Below are 17,742 nucleotides of genomic sequence, written 5' to 3' on the forward strand. Positions count from 1 at the left end.
TCCCAACACTTGCTGTTTGTTCATTCATTGATGATAGCTAATCTGACAGGTGTAAAGTGACATCTTGTGGTTTCAATTTGCATTTCTCTGATGATTAGCGATATTGAGCATCTTTTCACATGTCTATTGGCCATCTGAATGTCCTCTTTGGAGAATTGTCTATTCAGGACATTTGCCCATTTTTTAAATTGGATTGTTTGGGGGGGGGTTGGTTTTAAATTTGATAAGTTCTTTATAAATTTTTCAAATTCACCCCTTATCAGATGTATCACTGGCAAATATGTTCTCCCATTCAGTGGGTCGTCTTTATATTTTGTTGATAGTTCCTTTACTGTGCAAAAACTTTTCAGTTTGGTATAGTCTCATTTGTTTATTTTGCTTTCGTTTCCACCATCCAAGGAGATATATCAGGAAAAAAAATATTACTACAAAAAATGTCCAAGATTTTATTGTCTATATTTTCCTCTAGAATTTTTATGGTTTCAAATATAACATTTAAGTATTTAACCCATTTTGAGTTTATTCTTGTGTATGGTGTAAAATGGGTGGTCTAGTTTCTTTCTTTTTTATTGCATGTATCTGTCCAGTTTTCTCAATACCATTCATTGAATAGACCATCTTTATTCTATGTTCTTGCCTCCTTTTTCAAATATTAATAGACCATAAAGGTGTGGGTTTATTTCTGGGCTCTCTATTCTATTCCATTGAACTATATATCTGTTTTTATGCCAGTACCATGCTGTTTTGATTACTATGGCCTCATAGTATAGTTTAATGTCATGATTCCTCCAAATTTATTCTTCTTTCTCAAAATTGCTGTAACTATTCAGGGTCTCTTGAAGTCCCATATAAATTTTTGGAATATTTGTTCTAGTTCTGTGAAATATAATATTGATATTTTGATAGGAATTGTACTGAATCTATAGATTGCTTTCGGTAGTATGGACATTTTAGTGATGTTGAATGTTTCTCTCCATGAACATGGTATATGCTTCCACGTACTTGTATCTTGTTCAGTTTCTTTCTTCAGTGTCTTATAATTTTCCAAGTACAGGTATTTTACATCTCTGGTTCTATTTATTCCTAGATATTTTATTTTATTTTTTGATGCAGTTGCTAATGGGATTGTTTTCTTAGTTTCTCCTTCTGAAAGATCTTTATTGGTGTATAAAAATCAAACTTACTTCCGGATACTTATTTTTTATATTACTCCTTTACTGAATTCATTTATCAGTTTTAGTGTGGGTTTGTTGTTGTTGTTGTTTTTGTTGGCATTCTTAAGGTTCTTTATATACAGTATCATGTCATCTGCAAATAGGGACAGGGAGCAAGATTCAGCCAGCATGGTTTGGCTTCTCAGTGACAGGGTCAGGGTATCAGGCCCAGGGATTTTAATCTCTCGACTCGGAATAATATGAGCAGAACTACAAGGACACTGCCAATTTATTCAGTGACATCACATAACTAAATGTGATATACAGAATTCACATGTTTTTGTGGGTCCTGAGGGATCACCCCCTCTTAATTGAACATTATACCTTCTCAGTAATAGAGTGTTGAAAATATGTGGGTAGACATTTGGACTCTGCAGGACTGTCTCCACGAAACTATGTCAGCAGGAATGTAGGTCACATTTTGATCCAAATGTTAATTGACAGACTCCTTTAATGTGCATTTTGGGGCTCAGGTAATAGCAGTGAGGAAAACTCATTATAAGCTCGGCAAGAAGACAGTGTGTGGCACTGTGACATGCCATCTGATGTTAGAAAGGGATTTTCACTGAATCCATGTACTTTGCCTGAGGATACAACCACCCCTTCACCAGCATGTGTGAGGAAGGCTGTGGTGGCCCGTGCAAGCACCCTCCGGCAGCGGGCTCCCTGTCACCTGCGGATCACCCAGGCTTTGAAAAGCACTTCTCTTTTCTTTAAAGATCTGAACCTTTCACTCTGCTTTGTGCACCAAGGGAAACTGAAGAGCATTATTCTCATGTCTAGACGTTTAAACGTGCTTCCTGTTTGACAGATTTCCTTGTTCCCAGATTAGTGGGTAGGAGCGTTACCCCTTGCAAGTCTGCATCAGTGAAATCATTTCACATTTTTCTAGGTATTTCTCTGGCAGTTGTGAGCCTGTGAACAAGGTCCTAGCTGGTAAATAAAAACTCACAATCATATTTTACTTCTCAGGGGACCACACAAAGATCAATAAAACTAATAATTAGCTTTCAAACATGAAGCAAATAAACCAAAATGACTAAAGTGATTTTTAAAAATCATTTTATAAAGCAGTTTGAATACGACGTCACTGTTGATTTGGGGGCAGTAGATAAACCATCTGAATGGTGCTGTGTGAGAAAGGTAAACAGACGCCTATACAAAAGTATTTAATGGGGTACTGTAAAGTTTAATTTTGTAATTATTTTATACTCATTTAATTAGGCTAATTTTCCTGAGCCTTCATTACCGTGGTTTGGGGTCTCCCCCGAAGCTGACTCCGACCCCTTCAAGCTCAGCAGCTCTATCAAGAGGCTATGTCAGGAAACACTGGTGAGGAACCAGTGAAGTAAGATAGGAAGGGGGAGAAGCCCACAAGAATTCATCATCGAGCCAGCGACCTAGCTGGAGACTCAGTTTCTCTACCTAATGGCAAGAAAGCTTCCGTGGTGTCCAGCAGCTCCCTCCACGGCGAGGACCGTGGCATTAGTGCCACTCTGACTTGCCAGCAGAAAGCCTCCGCCACTCAGGTGGCTCCCCAGGACCGAGGCGATCAAAGTGGGGTTTTAAGCCCAGTAACACTGGCATCACATGGTAACCTGATAAAAATTCAGATTATCCCTCCGCTCCCCCCAGAACCCCCCTTAAAAGCTCCATCCTGTGACCTGTGTTTTCCTCTGCCAGTTGTTTCTCTCTATGTGCTGCGTAGATCTCATTTCAAGGCAGCTTTTTGATGTTATATAGTGTGAAGTGTCAACATTTTCTGAATCCTGACACATTGATTTCTGGGCTTACTCTTATTGGCCAAATAATACACTGCAGTGGTTCGCTAGGGAAAGATATACGGGAGGTGACACTCTTTTAGTCTTTGCTTATCTGAAATGCGCTTGAATATCTGAAAAGTGTTGATTCACCATCGCTCTTCTTCTACTATTTATCTGGTATAAAATTCTAGGACAAAAGATTTCTTCCCTAAAAAATTTAAAGGTAGTTTTTTACTTTTCTCCAAAGCCTACATTAATGGTTGAGAAATCAAAAGCTATTTTTATTCCAGTCATTTCTGTATGAGCTATTCAATCCTTCTTTTGGAATATTACTTCCTTGTCCTTTGTTCTGAAATGTATCAGTGTTGTTGATTTCTGCCCTGAGCATTTTAAACCTAGAGTCTCATACATACTCTTTGTCTCTGAAGTTCATGGTTTCCCGTATGAAAAACTGTTCCTAATTCTTTTGAGGGAATAATTAGCTCTTCTTCATTTTCTAAAATTTCTTTAGTCAGATGTTGGATTGCCTTAATTACTTTCTAATTTTATTATACATTTTTTTTCTATTTAAAATTTTTTAAAATTTTTGCTTTTATTTTCAGATACCTTTGAATTAATATCCCAATATTTCTTTTGAATTTTTATTTATCTCTTTATAGCTTTGAGTTAAATGTGCTTTTCATGGGTTTTTTTTTGTTTTGTTTGTTTGTTTGTTTGTTTGTTTGTTTGTTTTTCAAAAAGCAAACCATTTCTAATGGGCAAAATCCCATCTAGATAGTAATTATAATTTTTATAAGATACTAATTATAGAGACATTTATTTAAATTTTGCTTCTGCATTATCTGGTTCATATTTTTTAATTTTCTGATTTTGTTGTATTCTCTTTCTAATAAGAATAACTTTTTGAAATATCCATGAATTATAAAATAAATGAGAGACATTAAAAAACTAATAAAAAGTTTTAGGTATATGGATGCTTTCATAAGATGATGTCAGTCGGACTAAAGGTTCCCTGGACATTTCACTGTCCTAATCCCTGGCTCCTGTGACTCTGTTACCGGAGGTAGAAAAGCAGACTTTGCAGATGTGACCAAGTAGGTCGTCTTGAGATGAAAGATTATCCTGGTTTGTGAAAGCGGCCCCGTATGATCACAGGGTCCCTGTTAGAGAAAGGCGGGCAGTCAGAGAGGCTGGCTGTTACCATACGGGCTTTGAGGTGGAGGGAGGGCCGCGAACTGAGGACGCAGGTAGCCCGGACAAGCCGGAAAGAAGGCGAACAGACTGCCCGCGGCCCCGGAGGGCGTGCAGCCGCGCACCGCTGTGAGCTCCCGTCCCCGACGGCAGAGCTGGGTGTCTGCCGCCCTGAGCGCAGTGGCTCGCAGCGGCGTGGGAAGCTACGCAGACACCGTGAGACGCAGTCACCCAGAGCGGCCCGCCACGGGGCCCCGCCACGCCGCGTGCAGCGTGAGGCCAGCTCCTTCAGAGCCACGGGCTCGGAGAGCGTGGCGAGCAGTAGCCACCACGAATTTTCGTTCTCGCGTTTGTAAATGGCCATGAGAGTTTCCCCAGATTTTTGAAGGAACCAAATGAAATTACTTGTCTGAAAAGTCCTTGAAAACTGTCTAAGACTATTAAACGTCGGATTTGAAGAACGTGTGATTTTTACACAAAGCCCTGTGTGTCCATGGTTCTCAGTAAAACACATATACGTATTTAATGTATCTTTGATTTGCAGCTGACATACAATACTATGTTAGTTTCAGGTTACAACATGATTAGACATTTATATGCCTTACAAAGTGATCACCCTAGTCTAGTCCCCACCTGGCACCTCACATAGGTATTACAGTCTTAGTGACTGTATTCCTTGTGCTGGACTTCACATCCCTGTGACTTTGATCTGCAAAAGCCAGTAAAATCTTCTTTATATTAACACAAAAAAAATGTGAGAGAAAAAAATAGATATTGCTGAATAGTGAAAGAGAAATTCAAGGTGTGCCTAATATTCTCCGAGGAAGTGAGATCAGATTATTACTGGTATCCGTTATTTTGACATAAAAAAATTGCAAACTTCTAGAACGCGTTTGGCAGTCGCACCTGAGACTCCTGTGTATCTGTAACCCAGACGCAACAATTGATTACAGTTTGTTCCATTTGCATGATCATTCTCTTTCCACCTATGTTACATGTATTTATGTGTTATATGGAATACAGTGGATACATAGTGCTTTCAGTCTTAAATCCTGGGTGCATTTCCTCATGACAACAGTAAGCAAAGTCATAAAATAAAATATTAAAACTACTATTTTCTAACCCACTTGTTCCCAAATCTTGCTAAAGATTAAAACGACCTGATGAGACTTTTAAAAATATCTTAATGCACCCAGCCGATGTGGCCTCAGTGGTTGAGCATAGACCCATGCACCAAGAGGTCACCAGTTGGATTCCTGGTCAGGGCACATGCCCGGGTTGAGGGCCCGATCCGCAGTAGAGGGCATGCAGGAGGTGGCCAATAGATGTTCTCGCTCATCAATGCTTCTATCTCTCTCCCTCTCCCTTATTCTCTCTCTAAAAATCAATTAAAAATAATAAAAAAAATATCTTAATGCCCAGTCATAAACAGAAATTAAGTCAGAAGGCCTAGGAGTGGGAGTTAGTAAAATAATACATAAATATTCCAATTATAAGCATTCAAGCAATAGATCAAAGACAGGTAATCTATACAGTTTAGTTACATCAATGATACTGGCAGTTTCCATAAGAATGACAGTGGCATTAAAACGGTGTGAAAGGACACTTAACTTTAGGTGAAAAATCATACAAAAATAGAGAGCTTTTTTAAATTCCAAAGTAAAATAATTTCCCCTTAAAAGTGGGCGTGTGGGGGCTTTAAAAATTCAGTTGCATTGTCTTCTATTTAATTTATATACAGCTTTGTCGTGAAATGCTGGGAGAGCCACCTGGAGCATTGGCCACCACATGGTCCAGGGAGCTTCGTTTCCCGTCAGGTATCCCACCGAGGTCACCCTTGCAGCAGAGACCGTGCTCACAAGTGCAGAGGCGTTTCTGTGGACGGAGTGTGGATGGAGGAGGAAGGAAGACTAAGATTCAGCCCCAGGAAGAGGACGTAGCACAGACAAAGTCCACGTGTCCAACCCAGGGGCTTAAAAAGTACTTCAAGCAAATTTAACACTCTGTGCTTTAGTCATGTCTATTAAAGAGGTCACCCTTCTTCAAAATTATTATTATTTTTCCTTCGTCAATGAACGAGTCCTATGGCAGTGTAACCTTAATAGTATTGCATTTTATTTTTGACCTGAGAACAGATTCCAACTTAATTTTTCTCTATCAACTTGGAGCTCAGGGAGAAGGCTTCGGTGCAGGACAAAGGAGCCACTTGGTATGAATGATGCTCTCTGGATGCTGACCTTCCTCATCCTCAACTTCACCTGCTGTGCTCTCTGGGTACGGTGTGCCCTGAGCTGTGTTGGCAGAACAGTTGGATCGTAGTAGTATTCCTAGATCCAATGCCAAGTCATAGTTTTCTCTTTGTTTCTTTGCCCTACTAAGTGAGAAGGATTTCTTATTTCTTACGTAAAGTAAAATTCATACTGTTTCCTCTGTTTTTAATGCAAAAACACACAATAATACAAAAGGGAAAATAACACTCTATATTGAATATTAGAAACATATAGCAGTTAGAAGAAAATGAGTGAGAAAATCTTGTAAGAGGCTTTGAATTATATATACACGAGAAGGTGGCTGTTTTCCTCCAGGTGAATGCTTCTCATTATTTGGTGGTTTATTATTATAGTAACAATAGTTAGATCTTCATTTACAAGGGCCAGGCATTTATCACAGGGGCACATTTTTTTTTCACAGGGTCCCTGTCCCAGCAAAAGTGCCAGTAGGTGAGACTGTGCGAATGTAAGGCTCTCGCTGCTGTCCGAAGCTCCAAGAGGCCTGGCACACTGTATCCGGGGAGTCAGAGCACAGTCAGTCCTTTCTGGCAAAGAAAAATCCAGGGTTGGCTGCCTTGCTCGACTGAGAATGTCCCTAACTGTCTCCTGCTCTGTGACCACGCAAAGCTGCTGTGAACAGGACGTGGTGTCTGCGGCGGCTCACGTATCGGAAGCCTCCTGTTCCTTCACCACCGTGCTGTCACTATTAGGTGTCCAGAGGGATACAAGCAAACAGTGATACCGAGACATCTTATTTGAAGGTGTGTCAAATGCATAGTAAATAGACTGAGATACATATTAAAACTTTTAAACATTTGGGGACTTTTAAAGGCAGGTTTAACACAGGACGCCGCCAGCCCCTAGGAACAGAGAACGTGTGTTCTCAGCCAGCCATGTCTGCAGCTGCACAGACGATGCATTGAGACATATTTAAAAACATTAGAATATGTATTTATGTTATTTTTACTCTATCATTTTACTTCTGCAACTTTTTATTTTGGAAAGTTTAAAACCTGCAGCAGAAACGTCATCAAGATTGTGGAATGAACACCCATATTCCTCCACCTAGATTCACCAAAAGCTAACATCTTACTGCCTTCCCCGATCTCTGTATCCGTAATTGTAAGCGAATTGCTGTTGAACCATTTGAGAGCTGCAGGCACAGGAGTAGCATTTCCCTAAGTACATAAGCACGCATCTCCAGAGCACGTGATCTCAATGCAGGGTCACGCTCAGGAAACTTCAACTTGATACATTTGATCCGGCACACAGTACCCTTGTCCTGGTGAAGTCTTATCTAGTTTTTCTTTTTATACAGGATTAATTGAAGGTCATGTGTTCATTTATATACTTTTTAAAACTAGAACACTTCACCTGTATTTTTTGCCTTTTATGATGTAGTCATTTTTTTTTTTTTTTTTATCCTCACCCGAGGATATTTTTCCATTTTTCGTACAGATAGAGTGGGAGGGAGAGAGAGAGAGAAACATCGATGTGAAGGGACACATCCAGTGGCTGCCACCCGCACAACCAACCAGGGCCGGGGACAAACTGCAACCGACGTACGTGCCCTTAGCGGGAACCGAACCCGGGTCTCTCCGGACCGCAGGCCGACGCTCTAACCGCTGAGCCAAACTGGCCAGGGCGATGTAGTCATTTTTTAAGAGGTTAGACCAGTTTTGCAGTAATGAAGATCAGTGTAAGAAAAAGAGGGGCATGGACAATATCGGGGGGGGGGGGGGAACGTTCGGGAGGAGCTGAGGAGTGCCACCCCTCCCAGAAGCACGCGCGGCATCTCGGTGGATTAGCAGCACCCTGCTGGGGAATGGTCTGAACTCAGAGCAGGAGGAAAGTTATTGCTCAGTCTTGTTTTGTTGAACACCTGTGCTAGACATTCTAGACATTCCAAAGAAATAAAAAACAAAATCCTCAAATTTGAAGTAATAAAAACCCGCTTATAAATATACATGAAGCAAAAAGATAAAATCATAGGGCAGCACAGTTCTGTTCCTTAGTTTCGAACAGCTGGATGACTGGAATCTTGATTTCAAGCCCTCAGAACACCTGCTGACCAGCATCGGCGCACAGATTCATAAGGCTGAGGGTGCGGGCTCAGAGGGCCCTTCACACGTCCGGTCACATTCCTCCACGGTCCTTCATACGTGCTCTTCTGAGCAAAGTGATTCACATTTTTGCCCACAACCCATGTTTTCAACCTCTGTGTTTGGTGTAACTTTACCATTTATTATTAATCTTTATTCACAGTAATATTTTTTCTTAGAAAGTTCCATGTTGGCAACAGCTGTGATTAACATCTGATGCCTTAAGGTAGCATTTCTGTGGCTGCCAGTGGAGCATGGCAGAGGTGGTTGAATGGGAGTTGGTTCAATGCAGGTAAACATCCGTCAGCAATACTCCTTTGCAGAAGCCCGGGTTGGAGTGTAAGATAGCAATAAAATAATACTGCAATTAATTTACATTTTACCTAGTGCATAGTGTTTTCTAAATTTTGCACTGGATATAAGTCTGAAAGTGTTTATTTTCAGGAAAAATATGTCTGGAAATATATCTGCTTCTAAAAATGTGATATATATGTATATGTATGTACGTATGTATATCTCCGTACATAAACTGTATATGTGTATATGTGTATGTGTGTAGACATATAACTTACACATTTGCACATATACATAGTTCATATACATGTGCATCTATGTACAGTACATACATTATAAAAGTTACAAAATCATTCTTATGCAGATGAAACTGGAATACAGAATAAAAACTTCAGCTGTACATTGCAGCTTTAACAAAGAAGATTACTTTTTGTTAGGTTAGGTTGTAAATTATGAGGATCTAGTTCAGGGTCAGCACTCTTATATTTTGTACTCTTAGGACCTTCTAATAAGTTGTCTTGGGTAGTAATTCTTATTTAACTCATATGTTAATGAAGCCATCTTTAAGGATTTTTCCTACTCATTTTATAATGTGGAGTTCTAGATGCTGTCTGTATGAGACACTGCTTCATTCATCTTTCCTCTTGTTCTAATGAACAAAGTAGCAAAAACTTGACCTAGTTGCCACATGGTTTTTGTTCTTCAGTGTGATGTTGAGTTAGGGTGATGGGATGGAGAACTTCTTATTTCTTATGTTTTCATCAGTTTAAAACATCTAGCAATACAGTTTTTTTTCTTAAAGAGTATTACATTATCTATAGTTTCCAAAATTGTGAAACTGTCACTTTTTTGAAATGACATATTTTTTACCAGTTTTCCAGCTTTATTGAGGTATAATTGACAAATAAAAATTATAAATATTTAAATTGTACAACATGTTGATTTGATACACACACACACACACACACACACACACACACACACCATGAAATGATTACCACAAACTAACACAGGCATTATCTCGCATAGTTACTTTTTTGTATGTTTTGAGAACACTTAAGATTTACTCTCTTAACAAATTCTAGACACACAAACAGCGTTCGTGATTTTGGTCACTGTCGCCATGCTGCACATTAGATACCCAAACTTATTCATCCTGTACATGAAAATGTGCACCCTTTGACTAGCATCTCCCCACCCCCACCCCAGCCCTGGCAACCGCTGTTCTACTCTCTCCTTCTGTGACCTCAAATTTTTAGATTCCATATATAGTGAGATCATACAGTATTTTTTTTTTTTTTCTGCGCTGGGCTTATTTTAATAGGTGTAATGTCCTTCAGATTCAACCATGCTGTCTCAAATGGCAGGATTTTCTTCTTTTCTATGACTAAAATTCTGTTTTATATATTCTACTGTTTCTTTATCATTCATCAACAGACACAAATTGGTCCATTTAAAAATGCTTTAAGTACTTTAGCATTCTTACCTTATTCCAGTTCTACCACTAAACATTCTATCCTTTTTAAAGCCAATCTTAAATAAGTCATTTTGTGTTTATTTTTTAATATGTTTTTACTGATTTTTTTTTTTTTTTTTAGAGAGAGAGAGAGAGAGACAGAGAGAGAGATAGAAACTTTGATTGACTGCCTCCTGCAGGCCCCCTACTGGGGATCAAGCCCACAACCTGGGCATGTGCCTTGACCAGGAATCAAACCAGGACCTCTCAGTCCATGGGACAATGCTCCAGCCACTGAGCCACACTGGCCAGCAAATAAGTAATTTTATTTCTTACTAAAGGGAAAACCCAAACTGCCTCTCTCAGATTATAGCTTTTTATCTTAATTTGGCGTTTGCCTCTGTTTTACGGAACAACGTGAGAAGGCTTGAAGAGTGCTCCTTCTGGGCAGATACATGCATGGTGAGAGGGAGAGGCTTTGCCTGTGTAAGGGAACCGGGGGACAGCACCCAGTGCGCTTCTTCACCAGATAAACACAGTGTACTGGGGAGTAGATACATGGTGATTACAAAACATTCATTCACACTGTGTCAAAATTGGCACACACTGCAACTCAGGAATGAATTAGGGGTCCAAATATAGCCAGTAATGCTTTCTACCTAGTGTTATAAGAATCAGAATGTTTCCCTCACTGTAGCTATGTGCTCAGTTCATTGCAGGTCATGGTGGGTTGACCATTCAGTTGAATTTATTTTCTGCAGATTTTGGAGGGTTCTAGATTAAAAGTGATGCCCTGGCTGGTTTGGCTTGGTGGTTAGAGTGTCAGCTGGCAGACCAATGAGTCACGGGTTCAATTCCGGTCGAGAGCACAGAGCTCAGTTGCAATTAGCCCCTGGCCCTGGTCAGGGTCGTGCAGTAGGCAACCAGTCAATGCATCCCTCTCACATCGATGTTTCTCTCTCCCTCCCTTCGACCCTATCTGAAGATAAATAGAAAAGTATCCTCAGGCGAGAATTTTTAAAAAATTATTGCTTTGCACTAACCTCTAGTTGTCAATCTAAAGTCTAGTAACTGTTTGCATATTTCGTTCTGCATGTACAACACTACACACTCTTCTCAAAATTTATGTTCAACTCTAGGCTTTAAAAACCCTATGAGCTAGATCACAATTTCATTCTTTTATATGCCAAGGATAGGTTAAATACTTTCTCACTAACAGATCTTGGCTGGGATCCAATCAACTCAGTCTAGAGGGTGAACTATTGTAAGGTAATGAGTACAGGGTGCTACTGTTGGTGAACTCCACTGAGCATACTGCAGCTCTTGGGACATCTCGAGGTCCAATGAGCATTTGCAGAATTTATTGAAGAACAACTAAGTTTAGAATATTTACTTTTGAGTACTGAAATGTCTCTTTCTGTCTAACAAACAGGCCAGATGAAGTTCCATTTATCATTTTTGAGACTAGTAACAGAATATTATATAGCAATGTGGAATTTGTAGTATTGCTTTAAAAATGTTGACAGTGTGTGTTTATGAAATTCCAAAAGACCTGGACCATATTATTATTATTATTGTATTTTTAGTACCATCATAATAGGGGTAGTTTTTCTTTGGTTCATATTTTCTTTAAGCAAACTCTGTACTATTTGGTCAATTGATTAGAATATAATTTGCACAGTGTGTACCATATTAATTAATTCATAATGAGAGCTAGAAGAAATCTGAAAATAGTCCACCTGATTCTTACTGCTGCCCAATTTAAATAGTTTTAATTTCTCTTTTTATAACAATGAATACAAAAAGAGATAAGAATGTGTGAAAAAAATTCTTGCGACTAATAAGCAAAATACATTCAGGGAAACATAATATTCCTGATTTAAAAAAACAAAAAAAAAAACTACATGTCCAATGTCAGGTACTCCCAAATGACATTTGGTTATTAAAGGAATAGGTTTATTACTATAAAAATATTTATTTTTAAATAAAGTTAGATAATGTCTAAAAATAACTCTATAATAAAATGTCTATTTGGTAACTAACCGCTTCTCGAGAATAGGTGTCATGTTACAGCAGAGTGCGTCTCACCACACACGCTAATGATGAAGAATGAAGGAAGGAGCAGCTGAACAGCAAGTCCGAGGCCTGGACCCCTCCCGGACTGCCCCGTGCCTGGTGAAGGGGATGCACACTGTGACATCTGAGTGATTTCTGTACACAGAACACCCTTTTTCTGTGAGTTAGAATTCACCAGGAGTTTCTATAAATCCAAGAGAAAAAACACTGTACAGCAGATGCCTTTGGCCATTCAAACATAGATTACGGCAGGAAACAGGAAATCAGACCCCGTACTCCACAGAGAAGCGCGCGTGTCCATGGCAGACGGGCGTGTTTCAGGCACAGTGGGATCTGAGGTTGCAGGCCCGAGGGGCGCGGCCGGGCGGGCCTGGGCACTGTGCCCGGCGCGTGGAGGGCGCTGCGCGAGCAGAGAGGCCCCCAAAGATGCGCAGTGACGGCACCGCCTGTCCAGAGGGCATGGAGCTGAATCTCTAGGACTGTCAACTCGGCACAGGTGACACTCGGGGCTTCGCCGCGGGGCTTCTCCCCGGCAGTGTAGGATGTTGAGCGGCTTCCATGGTCTTTATACACCAAATGCTAGTCGCTCCTCCCCAAGTTGTGACACCAAAAACGAATTGAGATATTGTCGAGAATCAGACATTCCCTGAGGGGCAAAATCATCCCAGCACTCTTGTGAAAGTCTGCTCTCGGAACAGCAACTCGAGCGGCCGGCTGAGGGGACCGGTTCATGGAGAGCGAGCCGTGGAGCCTGAGGACACGCTCGGAGCCACAGGGGAGCCTCGCTGGGTCTCCCCAGGGTGGCCGCGGCCGCGGTGCGGCAGGAGACAGTCTGGACACGCCAGTGCCTGCCGGGAACGCGTGATAGCTTCCTACGCTGATGCAAGTCTCCAGGTAGCAAAGTGCAAATGTATAGGATATGTTCTCTACTGGTCTAAGGGAAGGTTAGTAGATAATATTTGATAAAGGTGCTCCAGGCACAAGTTAGTTTTGGGTGTCATTGTTGAACAGTGTCATCGATAGACTTCTAAATCATTTAATATGCTAACAATGTTCATTATGAATCTCCAAATACGTACCCTATTTTCCAAACTTCATTGACCACACTTTAGGAAAAGTTACTACACAGTAAAGTCTAATAATATTGGTTAATTTGTATTGTTTTATACTTTATCTTGGAATTTTACTTTATGGAACAATTCTGTATACATGCTTTTATTTTACACTGCAAAGGAGAACATGGGGTCAGTCTCAAGAGCAAGTCTGATTCTATGTCCACTTCTCCTTCAAGGCCATAGACTCCACGCAGAATACCAATCAATCTTTAGATTTTCAGTTCATAATTGTATTTATCTCTGTTCCAATACTGCTTTTATATGCCACATAAACATTTTAAGGGCCAAATAAGGTATCAAGGCAATGTATATGTAACATAGACATATTGTTGTTACTGTTATCATCATTAACGTTCTATTGGTAAACTACTTGAGACACGCATGTAGACACACACACACACACACACACACACACACAATGGATGAATAGGAGAAACAAAATGACAAACACCAAACGTTCTAAGAATGGAGAGGTGTGGGAGCGTACCCCAGCATTGTTCCTTTACAAGGAAGAAGCTGCTCTAAGGAAAACAGATTTCTCTACTTCACGGACTTTCCTACAATTCTTCCCTCCTCGTGAAAAAAATAAATGTTGATTCTCCCTGAATTAGTTTTAATACATTTACAATATATATGAGCTCTGTGTATCTCAACAGAAAACAGAAATCCCACCTGAAATCACATTTGCTTATAATTTGAAAGAGTATTTTATACAAAACTAAGAAACAAACAAATCAGTTTGATCTGCTGGGCAGACACTGGCGAGAAGGGAGCGTGATTGTACGAGGCGCAGACTCCTTCGGCGTGGCCGGTCCTGCGGCCGAGCGTGCGGAGAATCGCTGTGTCCTGAGCGCGGCTCCCAGCCGCTTTCATGTAGCACGTTTGCCTGGCTGAGAGCTAACAGAGGGGAGAGTGAATCTCAGCGGATCAATTAACAGAGGGACCTGTCCTTCAACAGCAGAAGATCTATTTCAGGATTTGCATATCACTGAAAAAATTACAAAGCTGAGATAAATACAAGCCCGATAATAACTCACTGCAGACTTGGCTCCATTCCTAGATTTCCTTGGCTGTTTGTCCTAATAAAGTGTCTCCATGGCACTTAGGGCAGGAAGGTTATTAGTAGCTGTCAATCAAGGGAGGGAGTAGACATCAGCAGGAGGAGGAAGAGAAGAGAGGTGACATTCATCCTCTCTTCTCACTGATATTGGGTATAAAAGTCATTCAGAGCAAGTGGTTAAAAAGGGACAGGTCCCTCTTCATCCCCATGGAAAAAGCTGCCTTGGTTACCAACAATTTAATAATAAAACGAAATACATCAATCATCTTTTTTTCTACCTTATTGATGCCTGAACGTCCATTAATTCTGAGGAAATGAAGGACATATGAAAGAGATCTTTATGGGAGACTTTTGACTTAATATTTTCTTATGTTTTCATGCAATGCATACATATTGAAGCTTAAAATTAAAGGAGAGACTTTTACTATTTCAGACATCTCTGATTTTTTTGTTTTGTTTTTTTAATATTGAAATTTTTCTACAGCATAAGAATGGGTGCCTTGACTAAAATAAATATGGGCAAAAGATGTTTTCCTAGTTCATTTAAAGCACATACAGTGATTTTGGCTTTACCAAGCTGATCATCAAAACCCACCTATATAGCAATTAATTGATACTTTAAAAGTCTTTAATATACAGTCTATTTTCATAATTAAAGTATATCTACGGATTGAGCATACTGTCTCTCTATGCGCATATTTTCATAAGTAAGGGAGTCTATAGAGTGCTAATTGATATCCTGGTCTCCAGACAATACTTTACTAAATGAAATGACAATTATAGCCAATTAAAATTCACTTTACATACCACTTCACCTATTTGGTATGTATTATGCATGAAGACAGTGCATTGCCTCACTGCTCAGGATTCTGTGTGTCTTAGAAATTGATGGACAGCTCCAAGATCTTTCAGAGAGTGCATTTTCCCCACCAAACTCCGGGTCACTTGGGGGCTTATCAGAAACGCTACATTTTGGTGTTTCTTAGATTAAAGAGCTAATAAGAGCTGTTATTTGTTGCGGATAGAGGCTTTTTCTATATTTGCCTAACATACTTCAAGAGTACTTCACTACAGAACTACTCTTGTGATAAGAAGAGATTTGTTTTTTTGATATACTACCAGCTAATGACATACCATTCTCCAGTTCCTGGCTGTACGATATTCTGCATAGAAGCTCCTCCTATCTCACCTCCAGACAACAGATACACACTAACCTGTCGCTCTTTATGTAACTGAAGTTGAAATGACCAAACGTGCATTATTTTGCCAAGGCCCAGTTGACCTTGAACTAGCATTCAAAGGCACATGGGGTAAAATGAGAAGAAAAGCACTTTAACATTTGCCTATTTTTTTTTCTAATTTTTTTTTGCGTTGTTGATTTTAGAGAGAGAGGAAGAAAGAGGGAGACAGAGATAGAAAGATCAATGAGCAAAAATATCAATTGGCCACCTCCTGCATGCCCCTCACTGGGGATTGGGCCCACAACCTGGGCATGTGCCCTGATTGGGAATCAAACCTGCGACCTCCTGGTGCATGGGTCAATGCTCAACCACTGAGTCACACTGGCCAGGTTTGCCTGTTTATTGAATAAAAGTGATTTTCATTTCATTTCTCCTTTTAAAATTTTCAAATCATAAATAATCTAAAAACATACATTAAAAAGACAGGAATATAAACATAAAAATTATGGGACAAAATAATAATATCCTAAAGTTAAAAATAAATTTCTAATTCTTTAATAAATATTACATTTGAATTGGTGGTCAAATTAGAGAATGTGGATTTGATTGTGACTCTGCCCTTTCCTATTATTATCTGCCCTACTGTGACTATACACTGTCCTCTATAGGAGGAGAAGATTTTTTAAGATCTTTTATTTTTTAAGGGAGGGAGAGGAGAGAGAGAGAAACATCCATGTGAGAGAAACACATTCATTGGTTGTTCTGCAAACCAGGTAGTGTCCTTGAACCAGAATCAAACCTGCGACCATGACCCTTTGGTGCTAGCGCCACCTTGCTAACCACTGAGCACACTGCCAAGGGCAGATAAGATCTTTTTGAAAATATTAAAATGTAATGAGAAATGTAGAGATATGATTTTAGTAATGTCACCTTACATTTTAGATTTGCACAATAAGCCACAAATCATAATTTTCTCATCATCTTGATTTCTATTCACCTATTTTGCATGGCTTTTGCATTTGGCCAACTAATTTTTGAGCAACAAGTGTGCGATCAATTTGTAAGAAATGTAGGCTTTTAGGGGTTGGAGTTGAATATGAATTATTTTGCAAAGTATGAACAATGAAAAAAATCAATAGAGTTGCAGTTTACTTGTAGAAATATTTTATTGATTTCAAAAGTTTAACTGCCTCTTCTACAAACTATGTTTGTATTTGGTTTGGTTAAATTTTACTGTTAATGAAAAATAAGACTAATTACCCAAGAAACACATACACACTTTTTTATTTAAAAAAATGTTTAGTGTTGACATTAATTCAAGAGTCTGGCTTTACCCCCACCTTTGCCTAGCTCTACCTTCCTCCCTATCTCTTCCTTCCTTGGCCTTTACCAAATTACCGTCCATGCATGAGGTAGGCATACATGCTCTTTAGCAATTTTCTGCACTATTTTTTACTAGTCACCCCCACCCTCCTCTCCTTGGGCACCAGCCAGTTTGTTCCATGTATCCATGTTTCTGGTTCTGTTTTTGTCAATTTATTTTGTTCATTAGATTCCATATATTAGTGAGATCATGTGGTATTTGTCTTGCTCTCAACATTTGCCTTAAAAATGCATCTGTATTAATAAACAGCTGATGTAAGTTAGCATCTTTCATCAGTCTTGAATAATATTTTTAGTCATATTAAATATCATTTGCATTTACAACATTTTACTCCAGAATGGTAAATTATTATCCAGGTTGCCAAAATTAGATAAGGTAGAAACATAACTTCTAAATAACACTCTCCAGTAATTTTTATTATTCAAGTACAAAATGATGCTGAATAATTGAATATATACTTATAATTGAATATAGTACATTATGAATTATATTTTATAATCATGAGTTTCCATTTTTATAACAGGATATTTTTTCTTCCCTTTCTTATTGAATTCCTTCCTTCATTTTGTTTTCTAAAATAACCCATTTCATGCTCTGAAAAATGGATTTTAACAAATTATCTATCAAAAATATGAT

Source organism: Molossus molossus, unplaced genomic scaffold, assembly GCF_014108415.1.
Source record: "Molossus molossus isolate mMolMol1 unplaced genomic scaffold, mMolMol1.p scaffold_m16_p_15, whole genome shotgun sequence".
In the NCBI taxonomy this organism is placed as follows: Eukaryota; Metazoa; Chordata; class Mammalia; order Chiroptera; family Molossidae; genus Molossus; species Molossus molossus.